Source organism: Pseudorasbora parva, chromosome 2 (assembly GCF_024679245.1).
Source record: "Pseudorasbora parva isolate DD20220531a chromosome 2, ASM2467924v1, whole genome shotgun sequence".
NCBI lineage: Eukaryota > Metazoa > Chordata > Actinopteri > Cypriniformes > Gobionidae > Pseudorasbora > Pseudorasbora parva.
In genome coordinates, this window is record NC_090173.1 from 5,129,412 (window position 1) to 5,154,832 (window position 25,421).

The 25,421-nt window shown below is 39.2% G+C and overlaps 1 long non-coding RNA gene across 6 annotated transcripts in view; it reads right to left on the minus strand.

The window, feature by feature from the left end:
* Positions 1 to 25,421, minus strand: part of LOC137090837 (uncharacterized) — a 71,461-nt gene that overhangs the window by 15,693 nt on the left and 30,347 nt on the right. For 5 of the 6 annotated variants that reach the window (XR_010907988.1, XR_010907986.1, XR_010907989.1 and 2 more), the window contains exons 4-5: positions 15,440 to 15,530; positions 15,256 to 15,366 (exon numbers count right to left, since the gene is read on the minus strand). The exons of the other annotated variant lie outside the window; for it this stretch is intronic. This is a non-coding gene — a long non-coding RNA (uncharacterized lncRNA). The remainder of the gene's footprint in view (positions 1 to 15,255; positions 15,367 to 15,439; positions 15,531 to 25,421) is intronic. 6 annotated transcript variants of the gene reach the window in all.

Sequence of the window (25,421 nt, forward strand, 5' to 3'; positions counted from 1 at the left end):
CCCAGTGTTTGGGTAGTTTTTGTGTCAATCAGATCCTGGGTCAGACGTGACAACCCAGTGTTTGGGTAGTTTTTGTGTCAATCAGATCCTGGGTCAGACGTGACAACACAGTGTTTGGGTAGTTTCTGTGTTTCCCAGGTCCTGGGTCAGGCGTAACAACCCAGTGTTTGGGTAGTTTTTGTGTCAATCAGATCCTGGGTCAGACGTGACAACCCAGTGTTTGGGTAGTTTTTGTGTTACTCAGATCCTGAGTCAGACGTAACAACCCAGTGTTTGGGTAGTTTTTGTGTTACTCAGATCCTGGGTCAGATGCAACAACCCAGTGTTTGGGTTGTTTCTGTGTTACCCAGATCCCGAGTCAGACGTAACAACCCAGTGTTTGGGTAGTTTTTGTGTCAATCAGATCCCGGGTCAGACGTGACAACCCAGTGTTTGGGTAGTTTTTGTGTTACCCAGATCCCGAGTCAGACGTAACAACCCAGTGTTTGGGTAGTTTTTGTGTTACTCAGATCCCGGGTCAGACGTGACAACCCAGTGTTTGGGTAGTTTCTGTGTAACCCAGATCCTGGGTCAGACGTGACAACCCAGTGTTTGGGTAGTTTTTGTGTCAATCAGATCCTGGGTCAGACGTGACAACCCAGTGTTTGGGTAGTTTCTGTGTAACCCAGATCCTGGGTCAGACGTGACAACCCAGTGTTTGGGTAGTTTGTGTCAATCAGATCCTGGGTCAGACGTGACAACACAGTGTTTGGGTAGTTTTTGTGTTACTCAGATCCTGAGTCAGACGTAACAAACCAGTGTTTGGGTAGTTTTTGTGTTACCCAGATCCCGAGTCAGACATAACAACCCAGTGTTTGGGTAGTTTCTGTGTAACCCAGATCCCGAGTCAGACGTAACAACCCAGTGTTTGGGTAGTTTCTGTGTTACACAGATCCTGGGTCAGACGTAACAACCCAGTGTTTGGGTAGTTTCTGTGTAACCCAGATCCTGAGTCAGACGTAACAACCCAGTGTTTGGGTAGTTTTTGTGTAACCCAGATCCTGAGTCAGACGTAACAACCCAGTGTTTGGGTAGTTTCTGTGTTACTCAGATCCTGGGTCAGACGTAACAACCCAGTGTTTGGGTAGTTTCTGTGTAACCCAGATCCCGAGTCAGACGTAACAACCCAGTGTTTGGGTAGTTTTTGTGTTACTCAGATCCCGGGTCAGACGTAACAACTCAGTGTTTGGGTAGTTTTTGTGTAACCCAGATCCTGGGTCAGATGTTACAACCCAGTGTTTGGGTAGTTTTTGTGTTACTCAGATCCTGGGTCAGACGTAACAACCCAGTGTTTGTGTAGTTTCTGTGTTACTCAGATCCTGGGTCAGACGTAACAACCCAGTGTTTGGGTAGTTTTTGTGTTACCCAGATCCCGAGTCAGACGTAACAACCCAGTGTTTGGGTAGTTTCTGTGTTACCCAGATCCTGAGTCAGACGTGACAACCCAGTGTTTGGGTAGATTTTGTGTTACTCAGATACTGGGTCAGACGTGACAACCCAGTGTTTGGGTAGTTTCTGTGTTACTCAGATCCTGGGTCAGATGTAACAACCCAGTGTTTGGGTAGTTTCTGTGTTACACAGATCCTGGGTCAGACGTAACAACCCAGTGTTTGGGTAGTTTCTGTGTAACCCAGATCCTGAGTCAGACGTAACAACCCAGTGTTTGGGTAGTTTTTGTGTAACCCAGATCCTGAGTCAGACGTAACAACCCAGTGTTTGGGTAGTTTCTGTGTTCCTCAGATCCTGGGTCAGACGTAACAACCCAGTGTTTGGGTAGTTTCTGTGTAACCCAGATCCCGAGTCAGACGTAACAACCCAGTGTTTGGGTAGTTTCTGTGTTACACAGATCCTGGGTCAGACGTAACAACCCAGTGTTTGGGTAGTTTTTGTGTTACTCAGATCCCGGGTCAGACGTAACAACTCAGTGTTTGGGTAGTTTTTGTGTAACCCAGATCCTGAGTCAGACGTAACAACCCAGTGTTTGGGTAGTTTCTGTGTTACTCAGATCCTGGGTCAGACGTAACAACCCAGTGTTTGGGTAGTTTCTGTGTTACTCAGATCCCGGGTCAGACGTAACAACCCAGTGTTTGGGTAGTTTCTGTGTAACCCAGATCCCGAGTCAGACGTAACAACCCAGTGTTTGGGTAGTTTCTGTGTTACACAGATCCTGGGTCAGACGTAACAACCCAGTGTTTGGGTAGTTTTTGTGTTACTCAGATCCTGGGTCAGACGTAACAACCCAGTGTTTGGGTAGTTTTTGTGTTACCCAGATCCCGAGTCAGACGTAACAACCCAGTGTTTGGGTAGTTTTTGTGTAACCCAGATCCTGAGTCAGACGTAACAACCCAGTGTTTGGGTAGTTTCTGTGTTACTCAGATCCTGGGTCAGACGTAACAACCCAGTGTTTGGGTAGTTTTTGTGTTACTCAGATCCTGGGTCAGACGTAACAACCCAGTGTTTGGGTAGTCTTTGTGTTACCCAGATCCCAAGTCAGACGTAACAACCCAGTGTTTGGGTAGTTTCTGTGTAACCCAGATCCTGAGTCAGACGTAACAACCCAGTGTTTGGGTAGTTTTTGTGTAACCCAGATCCTGAGTCAGACGTAACAACCCAGTGTTTGGGTAGTTTTTGTGTTTCCAGATCCTGGGTCAGACGTAACAACCCAGTGTTTGGGTAGTTTTTGTGTTACTCAGATCCTGGGTCAGACGTAACAACCCAGTGTTTGGGTAGTTTCTGTGTTACTCAGATCCTGGGTCAGTCGTGACAACCCAGTGTTTGGGTAGTTTTTGTGTTTCCCAGATCCTGGGTCAGATGTAACAACCCAGTGTTTGGGTAGTTTTTGTGTTACTCAGATCCTGGGTCAGATGTAACAACCCAGTGTTTGGGTAGTTTTTGTGTTTCCCAGATCCTGGGTCAGATGTTACAACCCAGTGTTTGGGTAGTTTTTGTGTTACTCAGATCCTGGGTCAGACGTAATAACCCAGTGTTTGTGTAGTTTCTGTGTTACTCAGATCCTGGGTCAGACGTAACAACCCAGTGTTTGGGTAGTTTTTGTGTTACCCAGATCCCGAGTCAGACGTAACAACCCAGTGTTTGGGTAGTTTCTGTGTTACCCAGATCCTGAGTCAGACGTGACAACCCAGTGTTTGGGTAGATTTTGTGTTACTCAGATCCTGGGTCAGACGTGACAACCCAGTGTTTGGGTAGTTTTTGTGTTACTCAGATCCTGGGTCAGATGCAACAACCCAGTGTTTGGGTAGTTTTTGTGTAACCCAGATACCGGGTCAGACATGACAACCCAACGTTTGGGTAGTTTCTTTGCTACCCAGATCCCGGGTCAGACGCGACAACCCAGTGTTTGGGTAGTTTTTGTGTTTCCCAGATCCTGGGTCAGATGTTACAACCCAGTGTTTGGGTAGTTTTTGTGTTACTCAGATCCTGGGTCAGACGTAACAACCCAGTGTGTGTAGTTTCTGTGTTACTCAGATCCTGGGTCAGACGTAACAACCCAGTGTTTGGGTAGTTTTTGTGTTACCCAGATCCCGAGTCAGACGTAACAACCCAGTGTTTGGGTAGTTTCTGTGTTACCCAGATCCTGAGTCAGACGTGACAACCCAGTGTTTGGGTAGATTTTGTGTTACTCAGATCCTGGGTCAGACGTGACAACCCAGTGTTTGGGTAGTTTTTGTGTTACTCAGATCCTGGGTCAGATGCAACAACCCAGTGTTTGGGTAGTTTTTGTGTAACCCAGATACCGGGTCAGACATGACAACCCAACGTTTGGGTAGTTTCTTTGCTACCCAGATCCCGGGTCAGACGCGACAACCCAGCGTTTGGGTAGTTTTTTTGTAACCCAGGTCAGACATCAGGTCATCATGATTCATTCAGGGGAGTTGAGTCTGATCACTGCTCTGTAATCATGAGGCCTGTAAAGCTGGTCTGAGATCAGTTTCTAATGCTGATGTCCAATGAAGAGAGCCTCCAGAGTTTAGCGGAGACGGGTGCCTTTAACTACACAACACTCAGTCCATAGTTTTACGTTCTCCTTGTGTGTGTTTTTCTGGTGACTCTCCTGCTTCCACAAATAACCAGCCCTCATCAGTCAGAACAGAGATAGAGTGAACATCTCAGACAGCAGCAGAAGAGATAAACCCGTTCAGAACACAAAACACCTGTGCCTTAAGACTGTGAAACAGTTACCCATGAAATAAGCAGTCTTACTTATTCTTTATTAGTTTTCTATGCAAATTGCCTTAAAAAAAGTTGAGTCTTGAAGAAAAAAGAAGAGGAGATGACTAACGTAACACTAGCCTAAGCAGGTTATGGAGCCGACCCCTGAACTCCTCTCCTAAGCCTGAGCGGAGACACGATGGCGGTTCAGTCTAAATGTGCTCTCTTTTGAATATTCCTTCAACTGGTGATTTATTTACATGTTTTCCCACTTTCTATCCTTTTGTAAAAACCCTTTTAACTGTTTCTTAATGACATCAGCCACAGGAAGTGACATCATTTAAGGATTTCTAGTCGGTAGTTTGTCACTGACAATCAGAAACTAACTAACTGTTTATGAACATCCATTTTCTGCTCATAATCAAGTCATCAGGTCAGGGTTATTATAGTTAACCTAAACTAAAACCATAAAATGTTTTACTTGAAATAAAATAAACATGAAAAAAAATTATATATGGTATAACTTTGTATTAAGATGACTAAAATTGAGAAAACACAAGAAAAATCTAATTAAAAAATAGAAACAAAACAAAAATGTATAAAAACTATAGGCCAAATAGGGTATCGGTAATATTGTGTCAACTATAGCCCACTTAAATAACGCTGTATAATATACAAAAACAATCTGCATGTTGTTAAACAGCTGTCAAATAAAGATGGTAGAAAAAATATCTTCAGATATTAATGTTGAGTGACCAGAGTAGATTTCTGATATATGGCAAAAACCCATCTGATCATCATCATCATCCTCATCACAGACACTCGATTAACCTCTGCAGAACTTCTGAAGGAGAAGGTTCTGGGAGAGGCAGAAGTTTGTGAATACATGCCTGAGGGAGACGGACCTTATTACTGAGAGAGAGAGAGAGAGAGAGAGAGAGAGAGAGAGAGAGTGAGAGCGAGCGAGCGAGAGAGAGCGAGTGCGAGCGAGAGAGAGAGAGAGAGAGAGCGCGAGAGAGAGACAGGCGTGATGAAACTGATAGTGCAGTATTGTGTGGGTCAGTAACAGAGGCTCATTGTCAGCGTTTACTGCCCCCTGCACTGCTAATTATGAGCGGTTCCCCTCACCCGCGTCTCTCCGTCCATCCATCTCTCTCTCTCTCTCTCTTTTCCCAAACGCTGCTTCCTGTGTGTCTGTGGATCATCTCTTTCTCTTCCTGTAGATGTAAACATGCATCCCTCAATCTAAAGCGCTCTTGATTTAAGAATGATAACGATGGCGTTTTGATAATCCGTCTAGTTCTGTGAGAACACAGGTGAGTAAACATCACAGCTATATCAACAACGAGATGGAGGAACGATATCTATGGGGGATTTTTCTCCAGCTGACTAACGGTAATCGACAGCCCATCAGAATGATAACACTATAAAGAGTGCAAGCATTTAAAGCAGCAGACGGTGTGAACGCTAATATTGTCGGCGTGAAAGGGCCTTGGTCTTGAACCTACATTTAGTTACTTGATGTGGGTCTGAACCTCTTGAGCGGCGCCATCTGCCTCCTGAACACTGGAACTGCAGCACATTCTGGACATTATCTCTCAAACATGCTCAGATTAGTAATACTACCACAACACAACTCATCCAAACGCTTATTGACAATATTTGAAATGTTGCTGTTTTTTGTTTATTACAGCAAATATGTTCAATTACAAGCACTCTATTCTTTCTCTGTATTTTTCTCTTTTCTTAAATCAAGATTTATTTGAGGGGCATTTGGATCAATAACAGAAAATGATCCAAATTAAAAATTATATTTTTAACAAGAACACATTTCTATCAATGGGGTCAGAAAAATAAACTCAAAAAGAGAAAAAAGCAAAAAACTACCCATTTTTTCAGATTTCAGAGATAATATATTCTTGATTTAAGCAAAAACTGAGAGAGCTCTATGTGCTGCAACTGAAGAAAACATGTAAATAGATAACATGCCAACAAATAAAGGTCTAGTTCACCCAAAAACGAAAATCATCCCATGATTCACTCACCCTTAAGTCCTCGTCGGTGTATGACATTTAAATTAAAGATGTCCTGGCTCTTCCAAGATTTGTGATGGCAAATACAGAAACACACTGAAATGGCAGTGAATTGTTGCCTTGCTTATGAAGTCCATAAAAGTGCATCTATTATACAATTTCTTTACAAGTTGAATATGCAAAACAGTCCAATGGAAGCTTTGGACAACCAATTACAGAAACACTGCAAATACTCACAACACAACCAAATACAGAAACACACCGCAAATACTCACAACACAACCAACCACAGAAACACTGCGAATACTCACAACACAACCAAATACAGAAACACACCGCAAATACTCACAACACAACCAAATACAGAAACACTGAAAATACTCACAACACAACCAAATACAGAAACACTGAAAATACTCACAACACAACCAAATACAGAAACACGGCAAATACTCACAACACAACCAAATACAGAAACACGGCAAATACTCACAACACAACCAAATACAGAAAAACTGCAAATACTCACAACACAACCAAATACAGAAACACACTGCAAATACTCACAACACAACCAAATACAGAAACACTGCAAATACTCACAACACAACCAACCACAGAAACACTGCGAATACTCACAACCAAATACAGAAACACACCGCAAATACTCACAACACAACCAAATACAGAAACTCTGCAAATACTCACAACACAACCAAATACAGAAACACACCGCAAATACTCACAACACAACCAAATACAGAAACACTGAAAATACTCACAACACAACCAAATACAGAAACACGGCAAATACTCACAACACAACCAAATACAGAAACACTGCAAATACTCACAATACAACCAAATACAGAAACACTGCAAATACTCACAATACAACCAAATACAGAAACGCGGCAAATACTCACAACGCAACCAAATACAGAAACACAGCAAATACTCACAATACAACCAAATACAGAAACACTGCAAATACTCACAATACAACTAAATACAGAAACACTGAAAATACTCACAACACAACCAAATACAGAAACACGGCAAATACTCACAACGCAACCAAATACAGAAACACAGCAAATACTCACAATACAACCAAATACAGAAACACTGCAAATACTCACAACACAACTAAATACAGAAACACTGAAAATACTCACAACACAACCAAATACAGAAACACGGCAAATACTCACAACACAACCAAATACAGAAACACGGCAAATACTCACAATACAACCAAATACAGAAACACGGCAAATACTCACAACGCAACCAAATACAGAAACACTGCAAATACTCACAACACAACCAAATACAGAAACACTGCAAATACTCACAACACAACCAAATACAGAAACACTGCAAATACTCAACACAACCAAATACAGAAACACTGCAAATACTCACAACCAAATACAGAAACACTCAACACAACCAATTACAGAAACTGCAAATACTCACAATACAACCAAATACAGAAACACTGCAAATACTCACAACACAACCAAATACAGAAACACTGCAAATACTCACAACACAACCAAATACAGAAACACTGCAAATACTCACAACACAACCAAATACAGAAACACTGCAAATACTCAACACAACCAAATACAGAAACACGGCAAATACTCACAACACAACCAAATACAGAAACACTGCAAATACTCACAACACAACCAAATACAGAAACACGGCAAATACTCACAACACAACCACATACAGAAACACACTGCAAATACTCACAACACAACCAAATACTCACATTCACAAATTGCTTTCAGTTAAAACAGCTCAAATATGCATTTTATTCTGGGACTAGGCTTAAGCCTTGTCTGTGAAAATGAGGGTGGGTATTTGTTCTTCATGTGAATCTAATATAAATAACTTAAAATTAAATAAAATTCCACACCAAAACAGTCACTTGTCTAAGATTTAAAACTTTAATAAGTGATTACTATTCTAGATACTACCTGTCATTTTTCTGGCTAGTTCAAGTGATACAGCAGAAAGCATCAGAAGCATCTGACGGTGAAGTGAATCAACACATGACAGTTCAACACGTCAACAGAATTTTACATGTATAAACTAAAGGACTTAAATAACCAAAATGACAAAAATAACTAACTATGCACTAAATGACAGAATAAACTGGTGAATCAGACAAAAAATAGACAATTTTTCTGTCAGTTATGAGGAGATTCTGTGTCTCACACTATCACGACAATGCATCTATAACGCAATTCGAGTGTCTGACGTGTGTGTGACGTAGATCTGGTTTAGTGTCAGTGGATCTGAGGGTTAAAGGTCATCAGTTATGAGGAACAAACGTCCTGCGATCATATCACTGCAAACAGTCATCTATATGAAGTGAAGCCACTGGAGGACAGTCGTGTGTTCATTTACACACTGGTCTAGATGGTTGATGAGCACAGACGGACCAACACACAGCTGCTCACACGATACAACTAATAAAGCCCTCACTTCAGTACAATTTAAAAAGAGTTCTTAGTAGAGTTACTATAATATACTGAATAATGTTTTCAGACACTTGAACCCATGAATTAATTAAATATATTAGTTTAAATTTATATTGAATGCAATTAGTTAAACTTTAGTTTTTCACCCACTTAAGAACATCTTTATATGTCATTTTTATTTTTAAAATAGGGTTATTTAATTTATTGACATTTATGGTAACCTCAAATACATTTTAATATAATTTCAGATTACATGTACAGCAAATTACAAAAAAATGAACAGAGTCAACAATATTCGTAATGTATCTGTTGAAACACTTAAATATATTCGTCATTTCGCAATGTTGAAGTTGCAATGTAGGTCGTTTTAAATGTCTTGACTTCAAATATATTGCACAATACAAATTTGAGTTTTAATCAGGTATTTTACATGAGCTTTAGTACGTTTGTCAACACATCAAAAAAAGTGTACTCTAAATCATGACAGAAGATTATTAAAACACAAGCATTTAAAATGTACACTTTAGAAACACTTTACAAGATTAACTTTTATCAAATGTTAACAAATGTAATGTTAATTGTTAATTGTATTGTTTACCAATACATAGTCTAAAGTTGTTAATATTTTATAACGGACCCGAGCTGACATGAACTAACAATGACCAGTTGTATTTTTAACTAACTTTATCAAAGCTTAATAAATACTGTAACACATTATGCCAGTGCATTAACTGAAGCTAACTAATAGGACCTTATAATCAAACGTGTTAAAGTGCACTCTCATTAAGTAGTCTTATTTCATTAATATTATCAGCAAGTTGTTTTCTTTTGGAAAAAAATAAAAATACAAATCTTTAATTAGATTTTAGGTGCACTACATCCAAAACAATGCATTTGACAAGAGTAAAGCAGATTTGTTATGAATCTCTCACATCTTGTTTGTGTGTGTGTGTGTGTGTGTGTGTGTGTGTGTGTGTGTGTGTGTGTCACAGTGATTTCTCATCCTCTGTCTTTCATCTCTCTCTCTCTCTCCCTCTCTCATCTGTCCATCCCATCAGTAACAACGGCTCCTTTCATTCGTGCATCTCCGCCTCTCCACCGCTGTAATTCAATGTTCCCAGAAAAACACATGATTGGAAAGTCAGTCACTCTTTACAGCCTCAGAGTCTTCCTCTCGGCCCTTCCACAGTCTTCACACACACACACACAAATTATCGTGTTTTTATTTTTGCATTTTATATTATATTAATATATATATATATATATATATATATATATATATATATATATATATATATATATATATATATATATAAAATTTATTATTATTATTGTCATTATATTTTATTTGTTTAAATTTGAGTATTTTTACTGAGGTAGGAAGATTGTAATTGTTGTGTGTTTAGTATTTTTCCTTCAGATTCTATAAGAAAATGTAGTGAAAATAGAATTTAAAATAAGAATCGACATCAGGAACGTGCAACTACAATCGGATCAGCATCATGAGAAAAGAAACAAGACACTACTGAGATCTCGATCAACACTGCTATAACTCTGAGATCTCATTGTGAACTCAAAGACTTCAGGAGAGACACGTTCTCAGATCAAGTGTGGCGAATCAGATCATCTCCGAAATGAGCGCTTTAATCTGTGTGAAGTTTCAGACCGAGACACACACATCCTTTGAGCTCCAATCATCAAGAGACTCTGATGATCATGAGATCAAGCGACAACAGCTACTCAGTTCCTCTGCTGATCATTATTCAAACAGGTGCCTCTCCATTTAAAAAAAATCAATATGCTTTGTATTTTCAAGTCTCAGATTTTAAATAGTTTTATTATTACAAAATTCAACTTATAAAGTCAGTTTTGGTGCTCTATAATGTGGCGAGACATCAGCACCTCAGATCAAGAGAAGCAGCAGAACATGAGCCCATCATCTCCTTCTCTTTACTACTAGTAATGGGACCAAATAAGCATGAATGAACATCAGAAGGTATGCTGAAACTCACTGAAATACATGTAGGAAATAACCAAAAATAGCCATCTCTTATTACTTCTAAACATTGCCCGAAAATCATTAGATTACATTATCGTTAGATTCAGGGAGGCATGCGCTGTCGAATGATATACATTTTTTCTATAATCGACCATTTTGCGTGTCGGAGATTTTTAATTTAATAGTGAAATTCTGTATTTTATGAATGCATTAGCATATGGTTATACAACTCAGTATAGGTCATTGGCATGAAGCCCTGAAGGAGCATGAGAGGTTTCAAGCCAGCGCCATCTAGTGGTTAAATCCAATATTAACATGCTTATTACTTTGTATTTGGTTGACTAATTTTCACGGGAGTCAAATCCTTAGATTCCTGAATCTTTGCCGAGTCCAACAATACCAAACATTGGTAGGTTGCGCATTATAGGATTTAAAGTTTAAACAAATTTTGCAAATATCTTCGAAACCGTTAATCCAATTGAGATGACCACCATCGGAAAATCAGACTCATAGCGGGTTCACTGCATGTAAAAATGATAAATGTGACATTTTTTATAGTAAGTGGCAAAAAATGCAATCAAAGTAAGGTGTGGATAATTTTTTTACATGCTCATACAATGTCTAAACGAAATGAGATAATTTCACCACATGTGACGCTTAAGTATGGGGGCACTCTGAGGACACAAAATTGGTGGGACTGCTATAATTTAACAAAACATGAAATTGGCTCTATGCAACTTAATGGCTGACCTTTTTGCTTAAAATTGACACAGTGTTTTTTACTCGTTTTTTCAGCTATTCTGCTGCATCCTTGTTTGCTTCTGTTGTGATTGAGCCCTGTAATTACTGCTTGCAGCTATATTTATAATTTTTTTACTGTTCTTCAATATTTAATGCATGTTTCTGTCAAGTTTGAATAAAAAAGCTACCATTTAACGGTTTCTATTTTTTTTATATAGAGTAGAAACAATTATGTAGATATCAAATCAGTTGTATTACAATTATTATAACAAACAGACACAAACAAAAATAAAAAAAATAGAGCCACTGGACTTTTGGTTGATATCTTTGAAAACACACACCGTTATAGCAGTGTTTGCTAAAGTCACTGTAAATGAGGAACACAAAGGCACCTGTTCGGTTGAATGACCCGCATGCAGTTTCAGAGAGTTTTCAATCTCAGCTTTCTACTGTTACTCAAACTACTTTAGCTGCATTTGTGCCAGAGGTTTTAAAGTAAAAGCGGAGACAGAAACATGTTGTTCCCGCAGGCCTGTGAATGATGTGAGGTCACATGATCAGAGAGTCCCGGTCATGAGCGTTTGACAGCCGTCGTCTGTTTGATCTCACACAATGATCAGCTCAATCGCTTTAAAGATCTGCCTCATTATAAGTAATGTTCACTGATCAGTCATCACTCCAGTCTTAAAGCGGGGTGTCGTCCTGCTGTTCAGATCACACATGTTTATGAGAAGAGTGTGCTACTTTACTGAGAGATCAGATGCACCATTATCACCTGCTGGACCAGAAAGATGCACAATGAAGGACCTGGGACAAACCTACAGATAGCATCCCTCTAGAAGACATACCAACTACTCTGAACACTCTAGAAACTGAACATTAACAGAGCGATTCAAAGTTACCAGGTCTTTGTGTTAATTTTTTTCCATTATAATATATCTGCTGGTGAAGGAAAGACTGATAGCTTCAGATCAGAACTTAAGGTTCATTAGTCCAGTAAAGTTCTGTAATAAAACATTTGACAGTCACAGTTTGATGATTTCCGTTCTTGTCACAGAACCCGATCAGCAGGAACGGGGCATGAGAGTCTGAGAAACTTCTGCATCTGAGCTGAAGCTTCTCAATTCACCGTGACCTCCGAAATCAAGAGGAGCGTCACGAGGCCCGCGGCGGCCCGAGGGCAGAGGGGTTTATGAGCCCGTCCTGAGAACGGAGAGACACACACAGAAAGAGTCTTTTGTCGTCTGAATTCTTCTGCAGCGTTTTCTGCATTTCATCAGCTGTGACTCAGACTCACCCACAAATCTCATTCCTTCTCTCTCCGTCCATGATCCATCCATCACTCACTCACTCCGTCCATCCAACACACACACACACACACACACACACACACACACACACACACAGCTGTAATGAAGTATGTGGTTATGGGAAGGAGGTGGGAAACGGCGAACATTTAATCAAATAAATAAACAAAATGTAATTAACGAGGCAGCCACTCACGGACAACTGCCCGCACACAATAAAAACAAACAAACTGTCCAGTCCTGGTCCTCTCTCGTCCATCGCTGGGGTCGCTTGTCCTTATATGCCTCCGAGCTTCCTCATGTGAGGACTGGAGACCGGTGTGCCTCGCAGGTGACGCTCATTCGCCATCACTTCCCCGGTCTCGCTCGCTCCTCCACGTCTCTCGCTCATCCTCGCCACATACCCCCATCAACCCTTGCAGGTCGGGGAACGAGGAGACTGGAACCGGCTAACAATCAACACGTTTTGTATAAAATAATCCAGCAAAATAAAAAATAACGGCACCAGCCCCTCACAGACGACTGCTGCCTATGTACCAAAACAAACCACAACAACAAATGAAGAAGTTTCCCCATTTCCCAATGCCATATAAATCAATTGCCACAAATATTCACAGTCCAATCAAATACAGAAACACCTGCAAATACTCACAACTAGGTGTGGGCAGTATAGCCTCAAAATTATATCACAATATTTGAAGAATATTTGTGATTACAATATTTATGACAGTATAGAATGTAAATACTCACAAAACAACCAAATACAGAAACACACTGCAAATACTCACAACACAACCCAATACAACAAGAACTGCAAGCAGCTTTACAGGACCAAGTCCCAGAAGGGGCTTTCACTGAATGCAGAGCAACCTTTATAAAGCAGTCCCCCATGGGACTCGAATCCATAACCTCTGGGTGCGCTGTCCGTCGCACCAGGCTTGTGTTCAAACACCTGCTGAAGTTCCAGAGTTCTAATGAGAGTCAACTCAAAATTAAGATTTTTTTTCAAATAAATGCACAGCACTTTATAATTAAATAGTTAAGTTTAGATCACTCTTGGAATGACTTAATTTCTGGAACACAAGCAAATTTTGCAATTAACCAATTGGCATGCTAAGCTAACTAGCATAAAGACACAAACACAGGCAAGCTCAACTTCAGAGACACATTTCTCAGGAACGGTAGAGAGTATAAAAAAATCTGTTCAGTCATTTCTGTGCGGCTGAGCCCAAAGTTCATCTTAGTCGATTTTGGGTCAAAATTTGTAGGAGTACCACCAAATCTTTTTTTTTTTTTTTACCTGTTTCAATATGGCAGACAGTCCGATCCCGGTTCATCCGATCCCGACATATTTAGTATCCACAGATTCGGCATGACACAATGAATCATAGATACCAAGATTATGATTTTCTGACAAACTGTTCAGAAGTTATGAGTAAAAATATAAATGTTTTATATCTCATGACCCATAGGTGGCGCTGTTTCAAACTTTGGCATGGACCCTCTGATTATGGGTCCAATGAAGCATACCAATTTTCCTTTTGATTGATCAAAGTTTGGCCGAGAGACCGCTTCGGAACCAATTTTGGGACGACCTTGTTAAGTTTGCGACAACATAACTTTTGAACAAAGTCAACAGTAATTTCTATGCAGCTCAGTCTAAAGATCATTTCAGCCACATTTGAACGAAATTGGCCAAACTTTGAAGTAGAGAAAAAAACTGAATACTGTACTTTTCAAAATGGCCATTACTGTAATTGGCAGAGTCTTAATGAGAGATGTTGAATGAGATCAGAATGAAGAGAGGAATCAAATGTACCGTTTAATTTCCCTACTACAAAGGGTTAAAAATGTTACGACCCTGTCTGCTATCGGCCTAGCAGACAATCACTCATTAATTGATTTGTGGGCGGAGAGTATAAAACTTGTACTCACTTGCTCATCAGGGCTTCGTCTGGGGGATCACCTCCAGGAGTCATTTTTACTCCGCTTTGTTTGTAATTCATCTCTCCTATATCCACATTCCTCACCTTTTATGATTATTATTTTTCCCTTTATTGTTTAAACCCCTAGACATTGTTATATTTATATAATGGATTATTATTGTTTATTTAATAAATAAACTTGTAAGCAAATCATTGGTTTGCGTGTGTGATCCTCTTTGTGTAACGGCAGAGAACGAGCTGGCCGTGACAAAAAGTTATAACCTTTAGAACAGTGAAATTTTTCAACTGGTGATGGTACTGTAGAGTAAACTTACAACACAACAGCATACAGAAACACCTGTAAATGCTCACAACACAACCAAATACAGAAACGTCTGCAAATACACACAACCACATACAGAAACACACTGCAAATACTCACAACAAAACCAAATACAGTGTGACAGAGTGACCTTTCCTTAAGTCCGCTGGTCTGTGCAGTGCACAAACACACACACACACACACACACACCTTACCTCATCCTCCATTCCTGCTGAGGTGGACGGATTTGATAGCACACTGGTCTGGTCTTCACACACGCATACATATCCACCCCATCTCCATCCCCAACCGTTTTCATGCCGCTCCTAACATACATACACACACATTAGCTTTGTCTTTCAGTTTGATGTTTTGTCCTGTTGTTGAGTTTATTCTTACCTGTCTTCAGTGTTTGTCAGCGTCTATGTTGCTGGTCTTCCATGTTGCGTCTCCTCCATCGGCTGGTCGAACCCAAGTGCCACCCAGCGGCCTGGATAATGAATGAACGAATGAGGCATTTATATAGCGCTTTAATATGTAATACTGTACACCCAAAGCACTTTACACTCATGACAGGGATCTCTCCTCAAACCACCACCAGTGTGCAGCATCCACTTGGATGATGTGACGGCAGCCACAGTACAACAGCGCCAGTGCGCTCACCACACACCAGAGATAGGTGGAGAGGAGAGAGGGTGATAGAGCCAATTCAGTGGATGGGGATTATTAGGAGGCCATGATTGGTAAGGGCCAATCGAGGGAATTTGGCCAGGACACCAGGCTTACACCCCTACTCTTTACAAGAAGTGACATAGGATTTCCACAGAGAGTCATGACCTCACTTTAACGTCTCACCCGAAGGACGATGCTCTTTGACAGTACAGTGTCCCCATCACTATACTGGGGCGTTAGGACCCAAACAGACCACAGGGTGAGCGCCCCTTCCTGGCCTCACTAACACCTCTAACAGCAGAAGCCTGTTTTTTCCCAGTTGGTCTCCCATACAGGTACTGACCAGGCTCAGCCCTTCTTAGCTTCAGTGGGAAACCAGTCTTGGGCTACTGGGTGATATGGCTGCTGGCAAAGTAGGAGATCGGTGAGACATTGGCTCTGGAGGGGTTTCTGTGGGTCATTCCCTACAAGATTTTGGGTATGGGTCAAGGAACATAAGCCAGCAACTGGACTGAATGCTGCTAAACTGGCGCAGCAGTATCTCAGTGCTCACCGTGGTAAGTCGCCGCTCTCGACCCATAAATTGTAATGTTAAAACATGCCAACAACTGGGCCACAAGGCAACGGTGTGTTTAGTTTGTAAGGCAAAATTGACTGGCTTTTATGTCATGTCCCAAGGGAGGACAATATGAACAATGTGCGCAAAACCCAGAATGTGAACGTGACTCTGAACGGACAATGTCTGAACGCTTTGTTGGAAACTGGCACTGGAAAACTGAAAAATGACTCCTTGTCACTGGTGAAGAAAAATATACGCCAAGTTCCATTTTATCAGTAGGTCAGCGTACAGTGTTCACAGGGATGTTAAGCAGTATCGTCAAATGGAGGTGAATGTATGTGTGCAGGACCAAACGTACGTGTTGAATGTGGCAATTGTGGATGACTTACCTGCTGACAATTTTAGGGAGAGACTTACCAGTGCTCACTGAACTACTGCATTCTGTTAAAATAATTGTCAGGTAATGACACAGGTGCAGCTTTAAACTGGGCTGCAGCCTTTGCCGGACTTACACCATAGTCTGGTTCAGGGCGGGACTAAAGCTGTAAAAAGGTTTGGGTACACCAGCTCCCACGATCCAAACTGAAGGTCTAGGAATTCATGACTGGCAGGTCCCAGAGAACATTGTAGCGTCGCATTGTTTCTCAGGGTGTTAGAGGGGAAACAAGCTGACTTGTGTGGGGGAAAGCATGTTGTTATCAATAATATATAGTACATGAAAAACAATGAAAAACAATGAATGTCCCTACATGTTGTCGTCCCCTTGTGTTACACCTAGGTCACAGTGTTCCATGGACAAAGCATTTGGCACCCCAGAAAACGTATGCACACATTACTCTGCAAATACTCACAACACAACCAAATACAGAAACACTGCAAATACTCACAATCAAATCCAGATACACACTGCAAATGCTTACAACACAACCAAATACAGAAACACTGCAAATACTAACAATCAAATCCAGATACACACTGCAAATACTCACAACACAACCAAATACAAAAACACTGCAAATGCTCACAACACAACCAAATTCAGAAACACACTGCAAATGCTCACAACACAACTAAATACAGAAACACGGCAAATACTCACAACGTAACCAAATACAGAAAAACTGCAAATACTCACAACGCAACCAAATACAGAAAAACTGCAAATACTCACAACACAACCAAATACAGAAACACAACCACATACAGAAACAACTGCAAATACTCACAACAAAATACAGAAACACACCAAATACAAACACATGCTAATGCTCACAACTCAATCAAATACAGAAACGCTTCCAAATGCTCACAACGCAACCAAATCCAGAAACACCGCAAATGCTCAAAATACAACCAAATACAGAAACATCTGCAAATACTCAAAATGCAACCAAATACAGAAACGCTCTGCGGATACTCAAAATACAACAAAATCAGAAACACTGCAAATACTCAAAACACAACCAAATACAGAAACGCTTCCAAACGCTCCAAACGCAACCAAATTCAGAAAAAACTGCAAATGCTCACAACACGACCAAATACAGAAAAACTGCAAATTCTCACAACACAACCAAATACAGAAACTCTGCAAATACTCACCACACAACCAAATACAAAAACACTACAAATACTCACAACACAACCAAATAGAGAAACACTGCAAATACTCACAACACAACCAAATACAAAAACACTACAAATACTCACAACACAACCAAATAGAGAAACACTACAAATACTCACAACACAACCAAATACAAAAACACTACAAATACTCACAACACAACCAAATACAGAAACACTGCAAATACTCACAACACAACCAAATACAGAAATACAACACAACAAAATAGAGAACCACATGGCAAATACTCACAACGCAACCAAATACAGAAACACTGCAAATACTCACAACACAACCAAATACAGAAATACAACACAACAAAATAGAGAACCACATGGCAAATGCTCACAACACAACCAAATACAGAAACAAACCAAATACAGAAACAGGGCAAAAACTCACAACACAACCAAATACAGAAACACATGGCAAATGCTCACAATACAACCAAATACAGAAACACTGCAAATACTCACAACCAAATACAGAAACGCTTCCAAATAATCACAACGCAACCAAATACAGAAACACTGCAAATACTCACAATACAACCGAATACAGAAACGCACTGCAAATACTCACAACACAACCAAATACAGAAACACTGCAAATACTCACAACACAACCAAATACAGAAACACGGCAAATACTCACAACACAACCAAATACAGAAACTCTGCAAATACTCACAACGCAACCAAATACAGAAACACTGCAAATACTCACAATACAACCGAATACAGAAACGCACTGCAAATAATCACAACCTAATACAGAAACACTGCAAATACTCAACACAACCAAATACAGAAACACTGCTCACAACACAACCAAATACAAAAACAATGCAAATACTCACAACCAAATACAGAAACACACCAAATAAAAACATGCTGAAAATGCTAACAACAAAACCAAATACAGAAACACTGCAAATACTCTCAACACAACCAAATACAGAAACACTGCAAATACTCCCAACACAACCCCATACAGAAACAACACAACCCCATACAGAAACTCTGCAAATACTCACAATGAAACCAAATACAGAAACAATGCAAATACTCACAACACAACCAAATACAGAAACTCTGCAAATACTCACAATGCAACCAAATACAGAAACAATGCAAATACTCACAGCACAACCACATACAGAAACAACTGCAAATACTCACAACAAAATACAGAAACATACCAAATACCAAACGCGCTGAAAATGCTAACAACAAAACCAAATACAGAAACTCTGCAAATGCTCACAACGCAACCAAATACAGAAACACGGCAAATACTCACAACACAGCCAAATACAGAAACACACTGCAAATACTTACAACACAACCAAATACAGAAACACTGCAAATACTCTCAACGCAACCAAATACAGAAACACAGCAAATATTCACAACGCAACCAAATACAAAAACAACTGCAAATACTCACAACACAACCAAATACAGAAACGTCTGCAAATATTCAACACAACCACATACAGAAACGACTATAAAAGCTCAATACAAACAAACAAAACCAACTGCAAATACTCACAATGCAAATAAATACAGAAAGTCTGCAAATGCTCACAAATCCAGAAAAATCTGTGAATGCTCACAACACAACCAAATACAGAAACAATGCAAATACTCACAACCAAATACAGAAACGCTTCCAAAAGCTCAAAATGCAACCAAATAAAGAAACACTACCAAACGCTCAAAACGCAACCAAATACAGAAAAACTGCAAATACTCACAACACAACCAAATACAGAAACACACCAAATACAAACACACTGCAAATGCTCACAACACAACCAAATAGAGAAACATGGCAAATGGTCACAATACAACCACATACAGAAACAACTGCTAATATTCACAACACAACCAAATACAGAAACTCTGCAAATACTCACAACACAACCAAATACAGAAACTCTGCAAATGCTCACAACGCAACCAAATACAGAAACTCTGCAAATACTCACAACGCAACCAAATATAAGACACTGCAAATACTCACAACCTAATACAGAAACACTGCAAATGCTCACAACACAACCAAATACAGAAATACAACAACCAAATAGAGAACCACATGGCAAATGCTCACAATACCACCAAATACAGAAACACATGGCAAATGCTCACAACACAACCAAATACAGAAACACGGCAAATACTCACAACACAACCAAATCAGAAACTCTGCAAATGCTCACAACGCAACCAAATACAGAAACACGGCAAATACTCACAACACAACCAAATACAGAAACTCTGCAAATGCTCACAATGCAACCAAATACAGAAACACTTACAAATTCTCACAATGCAACCAAACACACAAACAATGCAAATACTCACAACAAAACCAAATAGAGAAACACACCAAATACAAAGACACACCAAATACAAACACGCTGCAAATACTCACAACACAACCAAATACGAAACTCTGCAAAAACTCGCAACGCAACCAAATACAGAAACACGGCAAATACTCACAATACAACCGAATACAGAAACGCACTGCAAATAATCACAACCTAATACAGAAACACTGCAAATACTCAACACAACCAAATACAGAAACACTGCTCACAACACAACCAAATACAAAAACAATGCAAATACTCACAACCAAATACAGAAACACACCAAATAAAAACATGCTGAAAATGCTAACAACAAAACCAAATACAGAAACACTGCAAATACTCTCAACACAACCAAATACAGAAACACTGCAAATACTCCCAACACAACCCCATACAGAAACAGCACAACCCCATACAGAAACTCTGCAAATACTCACAATGAAACCAAATACAGAAACAATGCAAATACTCACAACACAACCAAATACAGAAACTCTGCAAATACTCACAATGCAACCAAATACAGAAACAATGCAAATACTCACAGCACAACCACATACAGAAACAACTGCAAATACTCACAACAAAATACAGAAACATACCAAATACCAAACACGCTGAAAATGCTAACAACAAAACCAAATACAGAAACTCTGCAAATGCTCACAACGCAACCAAATACAGAAACACGGCAAATACTCACAACACAGCCAAATACAGAAACACACTGCAAATACTTACAACACAACCAAATACAGAAACACTGCAAATACTCTCAACGCTACCAAATACAGAAACACAGCAAATATTCACAACGCAACCAAATACAGAAACAACTGCAAATACTCACAACACAACCAAATACAGAAACGTCTGCAAATATTCAACACAACCACATACAGAAACGACTATAAAAGCTCAATACAAACAAACAAAACCAACTGCAAATACTCACAATGCAAATAAATACAGAAAGTCTGCAAATGCTCACAAATCCAGAAAAATCTGTGAATGCTCACAACACAACCAAATACAGAAACAATGCAAATACTCACAACCAAATACAGAAACGCTTCCAAAAGCTCAAAATGCAACCAAATAAAGAAACACTACCAAACGCTCAAAACGCAACCAAATACAGAAAAACTGCAAATACTCACAACACAACCAAATACAGAAACACACCAAATACAAACACACTGCAAATGCTCACAACACAACCAAATAGAGAAACATGGCAAATGGTCACAATACAACCACATACAGAAACAACTGCTAATATTCACAACACAACCAAATACAGAAACTCTGCAAATACTCACAACACAACCAAATACAGAAACTCTGCAAATGCTCACAACGCAACCAAATACAGAAACTCTGCAAATACTCACAACGCAACCAAATATAAGACACTGCAAATACTCACAACCTAATACAGAAACACTGCAAATGCTCACAACACAACCAAATACAGAAATACAACAACCAAATAGAGAACCACATGGCAAATGCTCACAATACCACCAAATACAGAAACACATGGCAAATGCTCACAACACAACCAAATACAGAAACACGGCAAATACTCACAACACAACCAAATCAGAAACTCTGCAAATGCTCACAACGCAACCAAATACAGAAACACGGCAAATACTCACAACACAACCAAATACAGAAACTCTGCAAATGCTCACAATGCAACCAAATACAGAAACACTTACAAATTCTCACAATGCAACCAAACACACAAACAATGCAAATACTCACAACAAAACCAAATAGAGAAACACACCAAATACAAAGACACACCAAATACAAACACGCTGCAAATACTCACAACACAACCAAATACGAAACTCTGCAAAAACTCGCAACGCAACCAAATACAGAAACACGGCAAATACTCACAATGCAACCAAATACAGAAACATCTGCAAATACTCACAATGCAACCAAATACAGAAACACTGCAGATACTCTCAACGCAACCAAATACAGAAACACAGCAAATATTCACAACGCAACCAAATACAGAAACACGGCAAATACTCACAATGCAACCAAATACAGAAACACTGCAAATACTCACAACCAAATACAGAAACACACCAAATACAAACAACAAAACAAAATACAGAAACACATGCAAATGCTCACAACACAACCAAATACAGAAACATGGCAAATACTCACACACAACCAAATACAGAAACACTGCAAACTCACAATACAAACAAATACAGAAACACACAGCAAATGCTCACAACACAACCAAATACAGAAAGGTCTGCAAATATTCAACACAACCACATACAGAAACGACTATAAAAGCTCAAAACAAACAAACAAAAACAACTGCAAATACTCACAATGCAAATAAATACAGAAAGTCTGCAAATGCTCACAAATCCAGAAAAATCTGTGAATACTCACAACACAACCAAATACAGAAACACGGCAAATACTCACAACACAACCAAATACAGAAACACTGCAAATACTCAACACAACCAAATACAGAAACACTGCAAACTCACAATACAAACAAATACAGAAACACACAGCAAATGCTCACAACACAACCAATACAGAAACACCTGCAAATACTCAACACAACCAAATACAGAAACATTGCAAACTCACAATACAAACAAATACAGAAACACACAGCAAATGCTCACAACACAACCACATACAGAAACAACTGCAAATACTCACAATGCAACCAAATACAGAAATACAAAACAACTAAATACAGAATCACTGCTCACAACACAAGCAAATACAGAAATACGGCAAATACTCACAACACAACCAAATACAGAAACACTGCAAATACTCACAATGTAACCAAATACATAAACTCTGCAAATAATACTCACAACACAACCACATACAGAAACAACTGCAAATACTCACAACCAAATACAGAAACAATGCAAATACTCACAATGCAACAAAATACAGAAACAATGCAAATACTCACAACCAAATACAGAAACAATGCAAATACTCACAACACAACCACATACAGAAACAACTGCAAATACTCACAACCAAATACAGAAACACACCAAATACAAACACGTCGAAAATGCTAACAAAACCAAATACAGAAACTGATGCAAATGCTCACAACGCAACCAAATACAGAAATACAACAACCAAATAGAGAAACACATGGCAAATGCTCACAATACAACCAAATACAGAAACACTGCAAACTCACAATACAAACAAATACAGAAACACGCAGAAAATGCTCACAACACAACCAAATACAGAAACGTCTGCAAATATTCAACACAACCACATACAGAAACGACTATAAATGCTCAATACAAACAAACAAAAACAACTGCAAATACTTACAATGCAAATAAATACAGAGAGTCTGCAAATGCTCACAAATCCAGAAAAATCTGTGAATACTCACAACACAACCAAATACAGAAAAACTGCAAATACTCACAACACAACCAAATAGAGAAACATGGCAAATGGTCACAATACAACCACATACAGAAACAACTGCAAATATTCACAACACAACCAAATACAGAAACTCTGCAAATGCTCACAACGCAACCAAATACAGAAACTCTGCAAATACTCACAACACAACCAAATACAGAAACACACTGCAAATACTCACAACCTAATAATGAAACACTGCAAATGCTCACAACACAACCAAATACAGAAATACAACAACCAAATAGAGAACCACATGGCAAATGCTCACAACACAACCAAATACAGAAATACAACAACCAAATAGAGAACCACATGGCAAATGCTCACAATACCACCAAATACAGAAACACATGGCAAATGCTCACAACACAACCAAATACAGAAACACAGCAAATACTCACAACACAACCAAATACAGAAACACGACAAATACTCACAACACAACCAAATACAGAAACACGGCAAATGCTCACAATACAACCACATACAGAAACACACTGCAAATACTAAACCAAATACAGAAACACTGAAAATACTCACAACCAAATACAGAAACTCTTCCAAATAATCACAACGCAACCAAATACAGAAACACAGCAAATACTCACAATACAACCGAATACAGAAATGCACTGCAAATACTCACAACCTAATACAGAAACACTGCAAATACTCACAACACATCCAAATACAGAAATACAACACAACTAAATACAGAATCACTGCTCACAACACAACCAAATACAGAAATACGGCAAATACTCACAACACAACCAAACACAGAAACACTGCAAATACTCACAATGCAACCAAATACATAAACTCTGCAAATACTCACAATACAACCAAATACAGAAACAATGCAAATACTCACAATGCAACCAAATACAGAAACAATGCAAATACTCACAATGCAACCAAATACAGAAACAATGCAAATACTCACAACACAACCAAATACAGAAACAAAACACAACCACATACAGAAACAACTGCAAATACTCGCAACCAAATACAGAAACACACCAAATACAAACACGTCGAAAATGCTAACAAAACCAAATAGAGAAACACATGGCAAATGATCAAAACACAACCAAATACAGAAACACTGCTCACAACACAACCAAATACAGAAACTCTGTAAATACTCAATGCAACCAAATACAGAAACACAACAACCACATACAGAAACAACTGCAAATACTCACAACCAAATACAGAAACACTGCTCACAACACAACCAAATACAGAAATACGGCAAATAATCACAACGCAACCAAATACAGAAACACTGCAAATACTCACAATACAACCGAATATAGAAACGCACTGCAAATACTCGCAACCTAATACAGAAAACGTGCAAATACTCACAACACAACCAAATACAGAAATACAACACAACCAAATAGAGAACCACATGGCATGCTCACAAAACAACCAAATACAGAGACAACTGCAAATACTCACAACACAACCAAATACAGAAACACAGCTCACAACCAAATACAGAAACACGGCAAATACTCACAACGCAACCAAATACAGAAACTCTGCAAATACTCACAATGGAACCAAAAACAGAAACAATGCAAATACTCACAACACAACCACATACAGAAACAGCTGCAAATACTCACAACCAAATACA